The sequence below is a fragment of the Eschrichtius robustus genome, chromosome 6 (assembly GCF_028021215.1).
Source record: "Eschrichtius robustus isolate mEscRob2 chromosome 6, mEscRob2.pri, whole genome shotgun sequence".
In the NCBI taxonomy this organism is placed as follows: Eukaryota; Metazoa; Chordata; class Mammalia; order Artiodactyla; family Eschrichtiidae; genus Eschrichtius; species Eschrichtius robustus.
In genome coordinates this window covers 28,837,118-28,851,901 of record NC_090829.1, presented here as the reverse complement: position 1 = coordinate 28,851,901, position 14,784 = coordinate 28,837,118, and positions in this window count along the sequence as shown.

Here is a 14,784-nt window from a genome sequence, read left to right as displayed (position 1 = left end):
CATAATGTTTTCCACTTATCTTTATATTGGGCAATGCCACTTTTAAGTGTGAATATAAGAACATTTACCTCATATGCAGAATCACCGGAATTGCACGATTTGTGTTTCATAGCTCGTACGTACATATGTATTTCATTCTTACCAAAAGAGTAAAAATGCTGCACAAAACTAACTCCACTGCTTTTATGTCACTTCTGATACAAACACATTCTACCAACACTCTCCACCTTCAGTTTACTGATGGATAAGGAGGAAGGAGGAAGTGGAAAAGGGACTATGGGCTGCTCTCTTTCCCTTCCCATCCCTACAAACCCTTTCAGTGTAAGTGATCAGCTAATAAGGGAAGTAAGAGTAAGAAAGGACATGGTAGGATTGCTTGATCCTTTGTGTTTCTTAGGATGCTATTGCCTTCTTTCTGCACTGGAAGATGGCCTCTGGGGGCTGTCAGCACCATCCTCTTACCCATATATATATACAGCGCACTTACCTTGTAGTTGCTTTGACATACTCGTGAATCCAGTGGAATTTGGCGCTGATAGGGCGTAGCGAACTGGGGCATAGAGGAACGGTGGGCCCACACATGACACTCATTCCTTCTGTTTGTGGGCATGCTCCGTTGTCTCATTGGAGTTCACTTACAAAACACAAATTCAAAGGCAAAATTAAGAATTTCAGAATGGCAACAATGAAGTATTAAATCAAGCATGAGGTCCTGTGTGTCACAGGTCCATGAAGCCAGCCCTACATGGGAGGAGATAAAAATTGAGAATTGGGCAGGGATCAGACCATGCCTTCATGTTATGGCCTCTGGAATTTACTTGGTGCCTGTACTTTTCTCATAGCTCTCCCTAACCCCCAAGTCCTCTCTCTTCTGTATGAAAACCTACACATGATTTAAATTTAACATGCCTTGTCTTAAATCTATTCCATTTATTCCAACATAATTTATACCTTTCCAACTATTAATGAAGCCTTGAACTTAAATGAAAAACAATCAAAATCCAAATTTTCCTTTATTTCAATAACTGATGTCTAGGACTGTCACAAAGAATAATAATAAAATGACAACAATAATAACATATTAGGAATTGAGGGATCAGTAATGAAGGGCAAATATTTTATGCGGTAGTTTGCAGTGAAAACTATTTAGAAGCAGACACCATGACTCTCCAAGAACTCTTTCACAGTTGAATTCTGCCATTTCACAGGACCGTTGGCCCTGGGGTGAGCCCTCTTAACCTGTTTTCTGACACCCATTAATGCATTTCCTCACTTCCATGATTGAAGTACTGCATGCACTGATCATTGATTTCTAACGTTGGGTGTGAATGTCTGATGAATTTTAAAGAGAAACCTCTAACACTTCGTTCCATTCTAGCCTGACTTCAGTTTGCAGGGCAGTCCCCTGTATCACTTGCTGCCCGTGTCCTATTGCATCAGAACTAGGGAAAAGATGGAGGCAGGGGACAGGAGAAAGAAAACAAAGCAAACTTGTAGGCAAAGGGCACTCTTGCTATCAGTATTGTCTCTTAGATTATAGTTAAGTGAAACCCCCAAAAATCTCTGTGATGGTATTTTTTCTTTTTCATTTTTTAAAATTTTTTATTCTTATAGTACAAGCACCACTGAATTGCATTATAGTTCTGCTCTGGTCTGTCCTCTTCCCTCACTTTAGGAAGCTGGTTATCACTAAGGGCTCATGAGACACATATACAGTGCTCACTGGGGATCATGGAATTCTCCATGCTCACAGTCTTGGGCAATGATATGAATGCCTGAGCTTGGAAACTGGCATCAGTTGAGAACCGTAACAAAATGTTGAGCGTGGCTTTTGCTTCAGGTACTTCCTGCCTTTGAAAAGGGTCCTCTCGTTTCCCCCAAAATAATTTTCAAAATTCCCTATAGAATATTTATTTTTAAAACTTGTATTTTCAACACATTTATTTTTCATAACTGATCTATAAATACTGCTTATACTGTAATTTTTTTGTTCTGAGAGCACATGTTACCAAGTCAACATAATAAAAGGATGCATTATGTTCTTCTCTTTGATGATTTAGGAAAAGTACCTGAAATATATAAGGAAAATAGTGTCCCAATGTGAGATTATCTAATCATTCCTTAATTCATCAAACTTTTTTTTAGTATCTATCATATATTAGGGACTATACTAGGTACTAAAGTCCATATACACATCCTATACAATCCACGGTATGATAGTATTGACATAAACAAAAAAATGACAGCAATATTTCCTTTGCATAAGATTGAATAACCTGGGATTTCTTCCAGATTGCCTTCTGCCATTGAGTTGATCCTGCCTTATTTAGCATGCCTTTCTCCTCTGGACCAAAGCCCCAGATACATGGCTGCCTGAATCTCTTTTCCTTCCCCCTCTGCTTCCCATTTTCTCCTAGGTAGACAAGTTCTTTAAGTTATCCTAAACCATAGAATTCTGCTCAGCAACAGTAAGCCTACTGGCTTTGCTGTCTGGAGCCTAAAGAGAACTTTTTCTGTACCAAAAAATTCCAGGAGCTCAGTGCTCGGCTTTTGATATGCTAAATGGGAGAAGAAAGAATTTGGAAAATCCTCTTTCAAGGCGATAGCCTGGTTTATGAAGTTACTGTCTTGATGTGTAATCCTATTTTGCATTTCTTTTTTCTCAGTGACTTCTGTAATGTATCTAATCTCTACACAAATGTGCTCCCAGGCAGATGGATGCATAACTGACTACAGTGAAGTTTTATTTTTAGAAAAAGCAAAAGAAAAATAATAATTTATAATTATCAAATGCTCTCCCTTCTTTTGGTAATATAGTCAATACCCAATTTCATAGGAATTCACTTAACATCTCCTTAACAAGCATGTTTATTTTTGTTATTTATTTCTTCATCTTCTCCTAGCTCTACCTTTTGCTAAAACTACCAACAAAAAACAAAACTAAATACTGTACTTCCTTCAAAAGCATGCACACACTTACTTCCATTCTGATGGTAAAATGGCAGCACTAAGGCAGTATAAAAAGAGATGATAAAATAACTGAAATTGAATACACGCTTCCCAATTAATAGATTGTATTTCATTAATACTATTATTAGTAGTAGTGTTGATGTTTACAACAAATGAAGTATATTGAATAAACAAGACTACAAGGCTCTGTCCAAATTGACCCTAAATGATCAGAAACATTTATCATAATTGATATAAAAAACGCCTAAAGGTACCACCTTCTGGACTACTCTGAAAACAATCAATCTCAGTTTTTGTAAGATAGCTCATTCATATACTGGAAAGCATTACAGATGTTGAAATCAGTAGTTTTATTTTGAAATATTTCCTTTGCTTCAGCTTCTCTGTCATAATTACATTATTATTATTACTTTAATTATCTGTAATTATTTTTGGTATTTCTATTCCATGGAAGAGCAATGGTCTATCGATATGTTACACCATGTTACATGGCTATTTAATCAAATAGAATGTTTCAGTAATTGATATTTGAAGTGAGAAGGGTTTAGTCTGGAATGATGTATCAGTGTCAATGAAGGATGAAGAACAGATAGACAGTCATTCTAAAAAGGGAAAATCAAAACTACTTTGATGACTGACTGGTTACAGAGGGAAATAAATGTAAATCAAAAATTTTGCTGATGTTTTGAACCATGGTGGATAGAAGTGTTACAGGAAATGGGAACAGGTATCAGATATTTTGTTTCAAGTTTCCTGGCAAATTTAGGGTTAGGTGCTGGAGTCCTGATTTGAAGACTGAGAAATTAACATACTTTCTGTCACTACCTAAAATTCAAGGTGACTTTTAAGTAATAAAATGTATTTTTCAGCATTGCTTGTGGTATTACTCTTATTACTTTGTTTCACTCCCAAACTAATCTCTTCCCTGCATCTCAAGAGACAGTCATACCCACCTCTCCATTTACTTTGTAGAAGGAAAAGTTTAGGGGCTCTATGAAGTGAAACATCCTTTGTTGATTCCAATGCCATCAAGACCTAAGGTATTTTTAACCTCAGAAATGAACAGAATTTGAAGTAAGTCTTGAAGTAAAAATGTGAAGAGACCATAGGCCCACAAATGAGGTTAAAATACATAAACAATTTTTAAAATTCTACATTAAAAAAAATCACATAATAAACATATGCATTTTGTTGACTGCCTGTAGGGGAGAGGAAGGAGATGATCATTTCAGGAGATTCAAAACTCTTCTCCAACTAATGCTACCTTCTACTAACCTTGTGACCTGGTTACTTAAGGCCAATTTAACATATCATTAGAAATGTAACCAACATGTCACTTAAATAAGGTCGTGTTGGCCAGAGGAAGACAGGTTCTTTCTCCTCCAATGTATGCTTTCCAACAGCGACTAGTTCCCTGTAATTTCTCTTACGACGTCGATAATTATTTTCAAGTGTCTACACTTCTACTAATATAAGGATATCCTTTCCAGATGTGATAGCTATCTGAATTTGGAAATGTTGAGTGTAAGGAAGGCAAGATATGCAAATAGAATCATCTTGTGCACAATTTAAGGCAAGGACTGGTGCTATGATGGCCAGGACAGGACTGGAGATCAACTAATGAAGGGAATTAACTATTCATAGGGCTGGAAAGCAAGTTCTCAGAAGAGAGAGACAGCTCCTACTTTCTGTTCTTACTCTTTTTTTACAAGCCTGAACAAGAATTACACAAGCACCCCCTAAATTACATAGGTACCAGGATCTTGTTACCCTGCGTGGTAAAGTGTTCATCATCACAAAGAAGAAGCTTGCTGAAGCTCTTCCTTGGACTCACAAATTCCTAATTGTCTCATTGCTACATTGATTCATCAATAACACTGAGGTGAGGAAACAGGCAAGCTTCTGTATTATGGGCTAACACTATTTATTATGTTGGATTCTTTTCAGTATGTAGTAAGGATTTAGAAAGTATATGTTTGCCCTGATTAATTTCACGAATCTTTAAAATAAACTCATGCTGGAATTCTAATCTATGTATATTTGCAACCAAGTTGCACTTTCCTGCCACCATTAAGTACTGCTATTTTAATTTTCCAGTATACATTCTTTAGAATATCCTCATACCATATGTAGGTAGAATTTTTTTAAAAAATAGGATGTATTGGTTCTTTTATAGTAAAAAGTAAATACATATTTACTGCAGAAAAATGTACATAGAGAAAAGCACAAAGTTGAAGAACACTTAAACTTCCAAAATATCTTTATGCCCATTGTATAATTTTATCCTTACATTATTCTTATGAATAAAGGCAAAATAAGAATTATTGTGCACTTAGCTGTTGTAGAAAATGAAACAGTAAAGTGAGTTTCCTTCAGTTCACCTCAGATCCAAGGCTACTCCTGGCCCTGTCTAATTCCTGGGCCAGAACTCTTTCTGTGCTTTACCTTGGGCCACAGGGAGTGGAAAGGGAGCAGGTATTTCCCGGGAATTGGAGACAAACGCAGAAATGCAAACACATTCACGTGACCAGTCCTGAGCCCGGCAAGGCCAACCCTGCCCATGTGCAGATGCTCTACAGCTGCATCTTGAATGACAGATTTCTCAGCGTTATGGAAAGCTGCTAAGTCAGTGACCATGGAGGCTGACAGCTCTGGCTGAGTGATTCTTGGCCTTAATTTAGATATAAACCTCTGAGTTCAGGAAGGGTGTGGAGGGATAGTGTTTAGTCCTTTCCTTCTCCCCTTCTCACATCTTAAGAGGGTGCATTATGTTCCAGGCCAGATAATGAATCAACAGCACATCTGGATTAGCATGACTCATTCATTTATCAGATGAAGGTGTGCTCCAGTCTGTATTACAGTCAAGGGCTGGTGTCTCCATGTTAGTGTACAAACTCTATTTGCCTCCTGTCCAGAGTCACTCTAGGCAGATCTGCTTCATAAATGGATTAGTGAAGTGCTTTGTAATTCTCACATGGTTGATTATCCATGTAAAAGGTTTTCCTAATAACAAACAGCTAATAGCAAATGAGAATGTGTGATGTTCCTTGATGTCTCTATGAGTAACAGATTTTAAATAGACTGTTTCCCTGCCGATTGAATACTTGTCTTTAAAGCCTATATTTTAAGTTCAAATATTCAGACCATATGGTTTAGGGAGGATTAGCCCTCTGTGGTCCTGAACTATATTGAAAGCATCATTATTTATATGTAAAGTAAATTTATGAATGGAAAACATTTATATTAAATATTCTCAGTGGCAAATAACATGAAAGAGAATGGCTGTATTCAGAACAGTAAGAAATAGAGACAAATAGAATAGATAAGGAAACTATTTCATAAAATAGGCCGGGGACATGTGGAATACATTAACAAAACAAGGTAGGTAACATGTACCACATGTTCAGCAGGCTCCTAACTGAGCTTTTGGACAAAGAGAATGATGTGGACTTTGTAGGGGTGGAGAAGCAAAGGACAGACAGGACATATTTGTTAAGCAGGACTAGATGATGAAACTATGGAATCTGTTAAAATCACATTTCCAAAGACTGGGAACATGTCATGGGTGAGTTTTTGTGCTTATTATTTTTTCTTATATCACAAATAAAGTAATAACACAATTTTTTCAGGAAAAAAAACACTTCACATTGAATCTTTCATTTACAGAATCATTTCTTCACTTATTCACTATTTCTTCACCCCCCACTCTCAACAGAAACACACATACTTATATGTATGCATGTGTGCAGTTTAGCCCTGAATGTCATTACTTCAAGGGGACTACCTCTGAGATATTGGCTATCTTTATAGACAATCACAAATGAGGAACATCAGTTGACCCCAGTCCTTACAACCAGTTGCATTTGAGACCAACTTTTAAATTCACTGCCCATAGAACACCACCTAGAAAAGAAAGGACAACAAAAAGTCGGGGGCCTCTGATAGAAAAGGCATAAAAGAGAAAGAAATCCCTAAAACCAATTCATTAGTTTCAAAACCAGAATGTGACCATAGATTAGGAATTTTGTAATGACTAGAGAACCAGAACATTAAAATTATCATATTGAGATTTCTGTCACAGAGAGAAAAAGAGAATCTTCCTGAACTATCCCAGTAAAAAGGGATGATTCAAGGAAATAGAATTAAAATTATTCCTCAGAAAGATCTTTGCCACTCTTGTAATTCATCATGGGAAATTCTAGTCCATTTTCTGAGAAATACTGAGTTTTGATGAGTACTATTTCTGATACTAAGCTTATACTTAATCAAATTATCAAAAGTACTGTTAAATGATAATATCCACTGTAGATGAGGGGATGGAGGAACAGGGACTCGTGTATTGTTGGAGGGAGGGAAAGTTGTTAGAATATTTGTGAAGGACATTTTTTTAATTAAAAGCCTTTGATTTTTAAAATGTATTTTGATTCAGAAATTATATTTCTAGAATGCATCCTAAGCAGCAACTGTGGTAGTGCTTGTAATCGAAAGAAAGAGAGAAAGAAAGAAAAAGAAGGGAAGAAAGAAAAAAGGAAGGAAGGAAGGGAGGAAGGAAGAAAGGGAGGAAGGAAGAAGGAAGGAAGGAAAAGAGAGGGAGAAAGAAAAAGGGAGGAAGGAAAAGAAAGAGGGATGGAAGGATGGAGTGGGGATGAAGGAAGGAAGGTGGGAAAGCAGGAAGGCAGGGAAAGGAAAGGAAGTAAAAGCCTAAACACCCCAAATTCAGAAACTAATTTCTTTTGAATTAAGAGAAAAAACAATGAAAGTTATTTATTTTATGTAACAATTAAACTTTTTCCTGAGAAAATCCAACTATTGCATTAGGCATTTAGACATCTGCCAACAGGTCACCTCTCTGATTTCTGGAGGATTTAGACAGTGCCCCCAGCCACATGGCTACACACTGTCTCTATCAAATCTCACCACCCAGTGCCCTTATCTGTTCTGCCTGAGATCTCTCCCGGCCCAACCCTCACTGCCAAAACCACAGTGACCAATTCCATCTCCACTCCCAGATGGTCAGGCCTGGAGCACACACCTACTCACACTTCAGTTTTCTGTCTGCTTTCTTTCTGTTATCCTATTGTACACATCTTATCTCTTATGAGGGGTTTTCTGATTCTGGCTTAGTAGAAAGAACTTCCCAGAGGTATCCATTCCTTTAAAACACAAGGACAACCACAAGGACAATGGTCTTGATGACTTGGAGAGGAGTAACCCAGGGAGACAAAGAAAAAAAATAAAGAGTTTAGAGCATAAAGATGAACATTACATATAAAGATTTCAGTTCAATGCTGACTATGGAATTCTATTCAACAATCCAACCAAATCTCCAGAGTGAGATCAAGCATTCCAGATTGCCTTCTAGGTTGTTGCGACACTTTTCCCACCATTGACTGATCTTCCAAGACCTTGGAAGGAAACACATATAATTTATCAAAATCTTCCCAACAACCTAGAATTACTTTGGTTGTAAAATCCCTCAGTATGGAAAAACACATTATTTCATCATAACAATAATAGTTAGGTATCAAGAAATTCTACCCTTGTACCAGTTTATTACCTTTGAAAACTGGGTTGGTGGGGTTGCCATCATTTGGATACCATGTGAGACATCTAATTTCTGCAACTCAGAGACCAATCCTTAGGTAGAATAAATTCAGTGAATTCTTAGTCAACTTCAAAGTCAACTTCCCCAAAACTGAGAGTAGGCAGCTACTTGTATGTGGTAATTTAAGGACACCGTAAGTAACATTGGTGAAAATATGGTACCTTCACCACTAGGCTGCTATCATGCCTGAATTTACTGTGATCAGTATCATACAATAGTACTATAAAGAAATAGGCATTTTACTATCTATAAATGGTAATCTATCAGTCGGCTAACACTTCAGCTTGAATTACTTAAACTCAATATGATCCTCTGTGATTTATCAGAGAAAGTGCCAAGAGAGTAGTATAAGACAGAAAAATATTGATTGGAGACAGGTGGATAGTGAAAGGAGATAAGAAATGTCCAGCAGACAGAGTGACATTCAGCAGAGTTACTGCAAGGGACCCTAAAAACCAGTGTTTGGCTGCAGGGCACAGGGACCCTAAATGGTTCTGTGAAAGGCTGTGTTGTTAAGATGATAAAATCAGGAGAGACTGGGCACCTCCTATCTCTAAGACAGAGCATTTCATCTAAGTCTAGTACTGGTTCTAACATGGCACATATGCAGGATTTTACACTGGTCATTCTAATTCAAATGATTTTCTTTGGTATCCCAATGTTGAAGAAAAGTAAAAATTAAAATAAGATGTTAGTGTGTGTGTGTGTACGTTATGTACTATAATTTGGAGGGATGGATGGTGAACCTGTTATCATAAATCTGATTTAGGTTAGATATTACAAAGAGATTTATTTTTCTGACCATTTCTTTATCCATTTACCTTTTTCTTCACTTTATTTTTACAAATTCATCACTTTTTCAGGATAGGAAGCTTCTTAGCAATTAGTGTGAAGATTCGGTAGTTTGTCTTTTGTCGTTGAGCAGAAAAAATGCAGACATGCTCTTCCTAAATAATCCCTAACTGTTCCATGCAAGATGTTGGCAGATGGACATTCTGGATTTACTGATTCCTCCCCAAGTTGTTTGTCTGTTGAATGTACAATTCTTCAGAATTGTTTGTGTGAATTTCAAAGAGAAAATGGTCATGCTGCAAAGCAGTGTGTGATTACTAAAACAAAGTATTTCCTCATTTTTTGTCTCTACTTCCTGCATCCAATAGCTGGAAAGGGAGTCAAATCTTCCCAAAATGACTGTGCACTGTCAAAATGAGACACTAATTTAAATAATAAATAAGCTTCCTGCTTACCTTTTGCTCTACTTCATGATAAACATTAGCACCTGATCTGGTTTCCAGCATTACTGCCACAACATTTAAGTATACAGTGTAAGATTGTACTTGATTTATTAAAGTAATGAATTAGTTTTATTGTAGGTGATTAAATGTATTTTACTTTTTAAAACACAAGAACTAGAAAAGGCTAGCATTGTTACAATCTGAAAATAACTAGAAAGATAAGTTCATTAACTTGCCTACACTTGTGCATCATAAAAACCTTGTTAAAAATTACTCCCTAGCCTGTTGTATTAGCTTCTTTATGAGGTAATTTCTCCAAACAGTAATAAGATTTTTCTTTTACTCTCCAGTGCATATTAAACCCACTAATCTTCTTTTATAAACTATAGTTTCAGCCACTTTCTCAATTTACTCACTTTAAAGATACACTCCTATTAATATGAAAGGTAGGAAATGCAGATATGAACTTTGCAAAACATGCTTTCGGATTTATGGCACAATCTTTTAACAGTGTACTGGAATAGCACAAAAGGGAAAAAGCCATAAATGCTGAGTAGGTCTCATGACAAACCAAACAATCTTAGTCCCCATAGAATTAATTTCCCACCCCATTCATTATGTGAATGAACTGTAGACATATTTTCTGCTGTCAGCAAATAAAAACAGAATGGAAAGACCTCGTTCATTGAAAGAAGTAAAATTGTGCACAGGAACTACACAGATGTCAACGATCTAACTGATATGGGTTATTGGTGTCCTGGGGAAAGGACAGCTGATCGCCATTCCTACCTGTGGGTTGATCTCTAAGGATGAAGATTTTCATTCTGTATCTAAAATCAAATAAGTTATAGTATGAGATTAACAATTAAGTCTTTCAGAGATTAAATTCTATATATAGAATATATATTTAGTCTATATCTTTAGAATATATATTTAGTCTATATCTTTTGTTTCTATAATTTTTCAAAAATATCTAATATTTAAACAGTTTATTATTTAACAATGGCATAAGTAATTTAGTTAATACTGGGTTTCAAACACTCTCAAGTGGGTAAGCATCTCGGAAATGATAAATTAACTCAAATTGTTACAGAAATCTATTTTAAAAGAGAATACAGAAACAGCTTCCTTGACATTTTTTTCTTCCACTTGAATTTAAAGTGAAAAATAAGAATTTCCCTATTGTCCTGTGGTTGGACGTATTTTGTTCACTGCATAACAAATATTTAAATTTTTTTCATTTTGTATGCTGAACTGGGGAAAGACACTTGAAATATATGAGGACAAAATTACTAATATATAAAGGTTCTTGCAGATCAACAAAAACTAGAGAAACACCTCAGTGGAAAAAAGGACCTAGTTGTTGTACACCTGAAACTAATGTGATATTGTAAATCAACTTTACTTCAATTAAAAAAGAGATAGAATTGAAGAAACCGTACAAAAGAAGGATTATAATGCACTAATAAATTTCTGATTAAAGAAAAATTCAATCTCTCCACTAGTTAAAAATACAAATTAGAAATTTTGATGGAAAATGTCACTTTTTTCCAAAATCATATTAGCAAAGATTAAAAATAGAAATAACTGCTACTGTCCAGAATTCAGGACAATGAAACTGTATGGCTTATGAATACATAAATTAGTACAATCTTTTGAGCAACTTTTAAAAAGATGTAAAAAATGTTTAAACATGAACACCATTGACCCCACATGCCTAAGGATGTGTATAGATGTATATAGAAGACCATGCTTAGAAAGAAAAAAATTGGTTAACATAATGCTCATCAATATGTTGGTAATTATGGTACACTTAAAAATATGGAACATATTCAGCCATTATTTTATTTGTTGAAATTGAAAGATATGTCCATGATACATTGAGTTTGAGTAGAAGAGCAAATTACCAAACAGCACACATTGTACAGTGTGTTTTATTTTAAAAGTACAAATATAGAGACATTGTGTTCATTGGGGGAAAGAAAAGAACATACACTAAAATACTAGCAATAGCTATTGCTGTGAAATAGAATAATAAATTGTAAATATCCTGTGCTGATTTTTACTAACATTCTACTTTTCTTCCCACCTATCAAGCACATTGAATAAATTAATGCTTAGAGGATAACTTAAATCTTCTGAGGAATATAAGTTTACTGTCTCAAGAAACTAAAGCTTAGGTATATCTTTAACTTTTCTAAGTGACAAATTATTCAACTAAATGTAAATATATATAGAAATAGAATAATGACATCATAGATTATTACTAGAAATCATACAGTAAGGTCCCTCTCTGACATTTAATAGATAATAAATAATATGTCTAATATTAAAAATATTAATGAATTTAAGTTAACCTATTTATGGTAGGTTATTTAACTTAGCCGATTAAAATCATAAGTAATTATTTCCTTTTCTCAAAAATTTAAATGCATTATTACTGATTAGAATTTATAATGTTTTAAGATATTTCTAAAATTTTATATGCATTAAATCTAACATTCCAGAAGTTAGCAAACTAGCATTTATTCATTTTTAATTTAAAAATGGAATAAAGTTTAAATAGGCTTTCTCCAAATTTGCTTTGTGTGTGTGCATGTGTGTGTGTGTTCCTAAAGAAATTATAAAGCCTTTTTTGGATAGGTCAAATAATTGACTTATTTGCCGCACTCTATGGATAGGTGCTTTATAGTTTCAAAGTTTTAACTTGTTTTAAATAAGAATTTTTATCTTTATCTTTACATTTACCTAGTTCTCATAATTCCTCCGTCTTGTTCTCTACTTTTATTTCTTCTTCAGCTTAATCTGTTGTTCATTCCTACAATTACACATGCCTTCCTTTCTGGTGTATCTTGAGAGGGAGAGAAGTTTTTGTGTGTGTAACTTTTCTTGGAGTTGCTGTCATCTTAGATCAGGTAGTAAACATCTATAAATCTACATGCTGAATGATGAAATTGTTTTACAGCCTCATTTTTCCTCTGATTTCCTTGTTCAGACCTTTAAGTCGTTTCAAACACTTCCGGCCTTTACTCTCCCTTTAACATCACATTAGGTTTCTGCCTGACAAGACTTTTCTTTATCCCAACGTGACATCCCAACACCATTGCTTTGAGATGATAACACTTTTCTCTGAGATGGTACAATCATGGGTCTCTGTCTTGAAGGCCCTCCTTCAACAAAAGCAGGTCATTTGGTCAAAAATAAACTAAAATAGAAGCCAGTTCTGGGAGATGTTAAAGATGAAAATACACAAAGAAAATTCAATAGTTGTGCATGGTAAGAATTATAGAAAGCTTGACCTATAACAGTGAGAATATAAAGCATATATCTGTGTGGAGAGTTGTAGACCCTTGTTCTATTTTTAGCAACTTGTGCTTCTCACATAGTAAGTCACCAGTAAGTGTTTGTTGTATGAATAAGTGATGGAGAATGGGCCGGCTAATCTGATTCAGAGATTTAAACATGGAAAGAAGGAATCAATCCTCCTTACATCATTTTTTCAAGAGAAATCTTACATCATTTCATCACAATCACTGTTCTTGTATCTAGTCGTAATAAAAAATATATTTTTGTAGTCTCGGGACCCGTTACATTTGTCAGTCATAAGCTGTTTTCACCTGCGCACCCTTTACACAGGCTTTATATAAGCCTTTTCTGATTAAAGAAGGACAGAGCAGGTTGGCATCATTAATATGAACTGTTCCTCCCTTCTGAGTACATATGTTGCTTCTAATGACAGATGGGAGCATTGGCTGGTTACACAGACTGCAAAGACTGAGGATTACAGGGCAAAAGGGATACTAAAATAACAAAAGACCACCTCTGGTATTGTAATCAAGTGTGGAAGGAGTTTCTTCATCCTCGCTTGTTGCTGGCTCCTAGACAAGGCAATTGTGCGGGTCTCTGTGGCCAATTGGACCAGCATATATTACAAGCAGCCTATAGTGGTGGGCTTAGCCTTGTTTGTCTAAGACATTAAAGTTACCCTTTTTAGTTAAGTGTTTTATTCTGGCATTTTGGAAAGATACATGATGCCAAACAGAATATTTATAACAAACCTTTTAAGGTTTAGTCTCATCTATTTTTGCCCTCAAAGGTCATTTCATAAAAGGGATCAAAAGGCAGCTTCTTCCAGACCAGCTCAGTGGGTGGCCAGAAACCGATTAAATACTAACAGAGCCCGGAAGAAGTACAAATCTGTAGGACTTGTTTTACACAGTTTCATAATATATTGTCTCGATTACTGGGCCACATAATTACATATATAAAGTAGTTTAGTTATAACTGATATAATGAAAAAGCATTAAAAATGATCTTGAAACAAGCTTACCAAATGGGCTTCCTGTTAATATCCAAATCCTTTACTGGTGGTAACTTGTTGATGCAGTAATTGTCAAATCTTCAGGAACCCTGACATCATTTGGTGCTTAAACTCTATCCAAAAACATAGATTCATTCTATCTTTCCAACTGCTAAAGTTCAACTGCTAGGAAAATCTGAATGTTTGGTTTATTTTCCAGACCAGCACTAATTAAGTAGCTAAAAGTTTGGATTCCAAATATGTATTCCACAAATTTTTTATAGCTTGTTGCTTTTGTAGATCCATTCACTTGGCACTATTGTGTGCTATCTGTGTGCAAGGCACTATGCTAGGCCCATTGGTACACAAAGATGAAAAGGATATGGTAACCAACTTCAAGGAGGTAAAATCCAAAAGGAGAATCACACATATAAAAAAATAAAATATCTCTTGCATTATGAAGAATGCTAAAAAGAGGTACTTATAAATTATAGTGATGGCTCAGAGGACCAAGAGGTGCAGAGAAGGTTTAAATTAAGATTTTAGAAGTGAACAGTAGTTTACCAAGAGAATGGCAGGGTTTCAGAAGGAGGCAAATGGGGGGGGCGGAACCATTTTTAGGGAAAGAGAACAGTATGTGCGCAGGTAAAATAGGGAACAAAAAGTAGTGGATA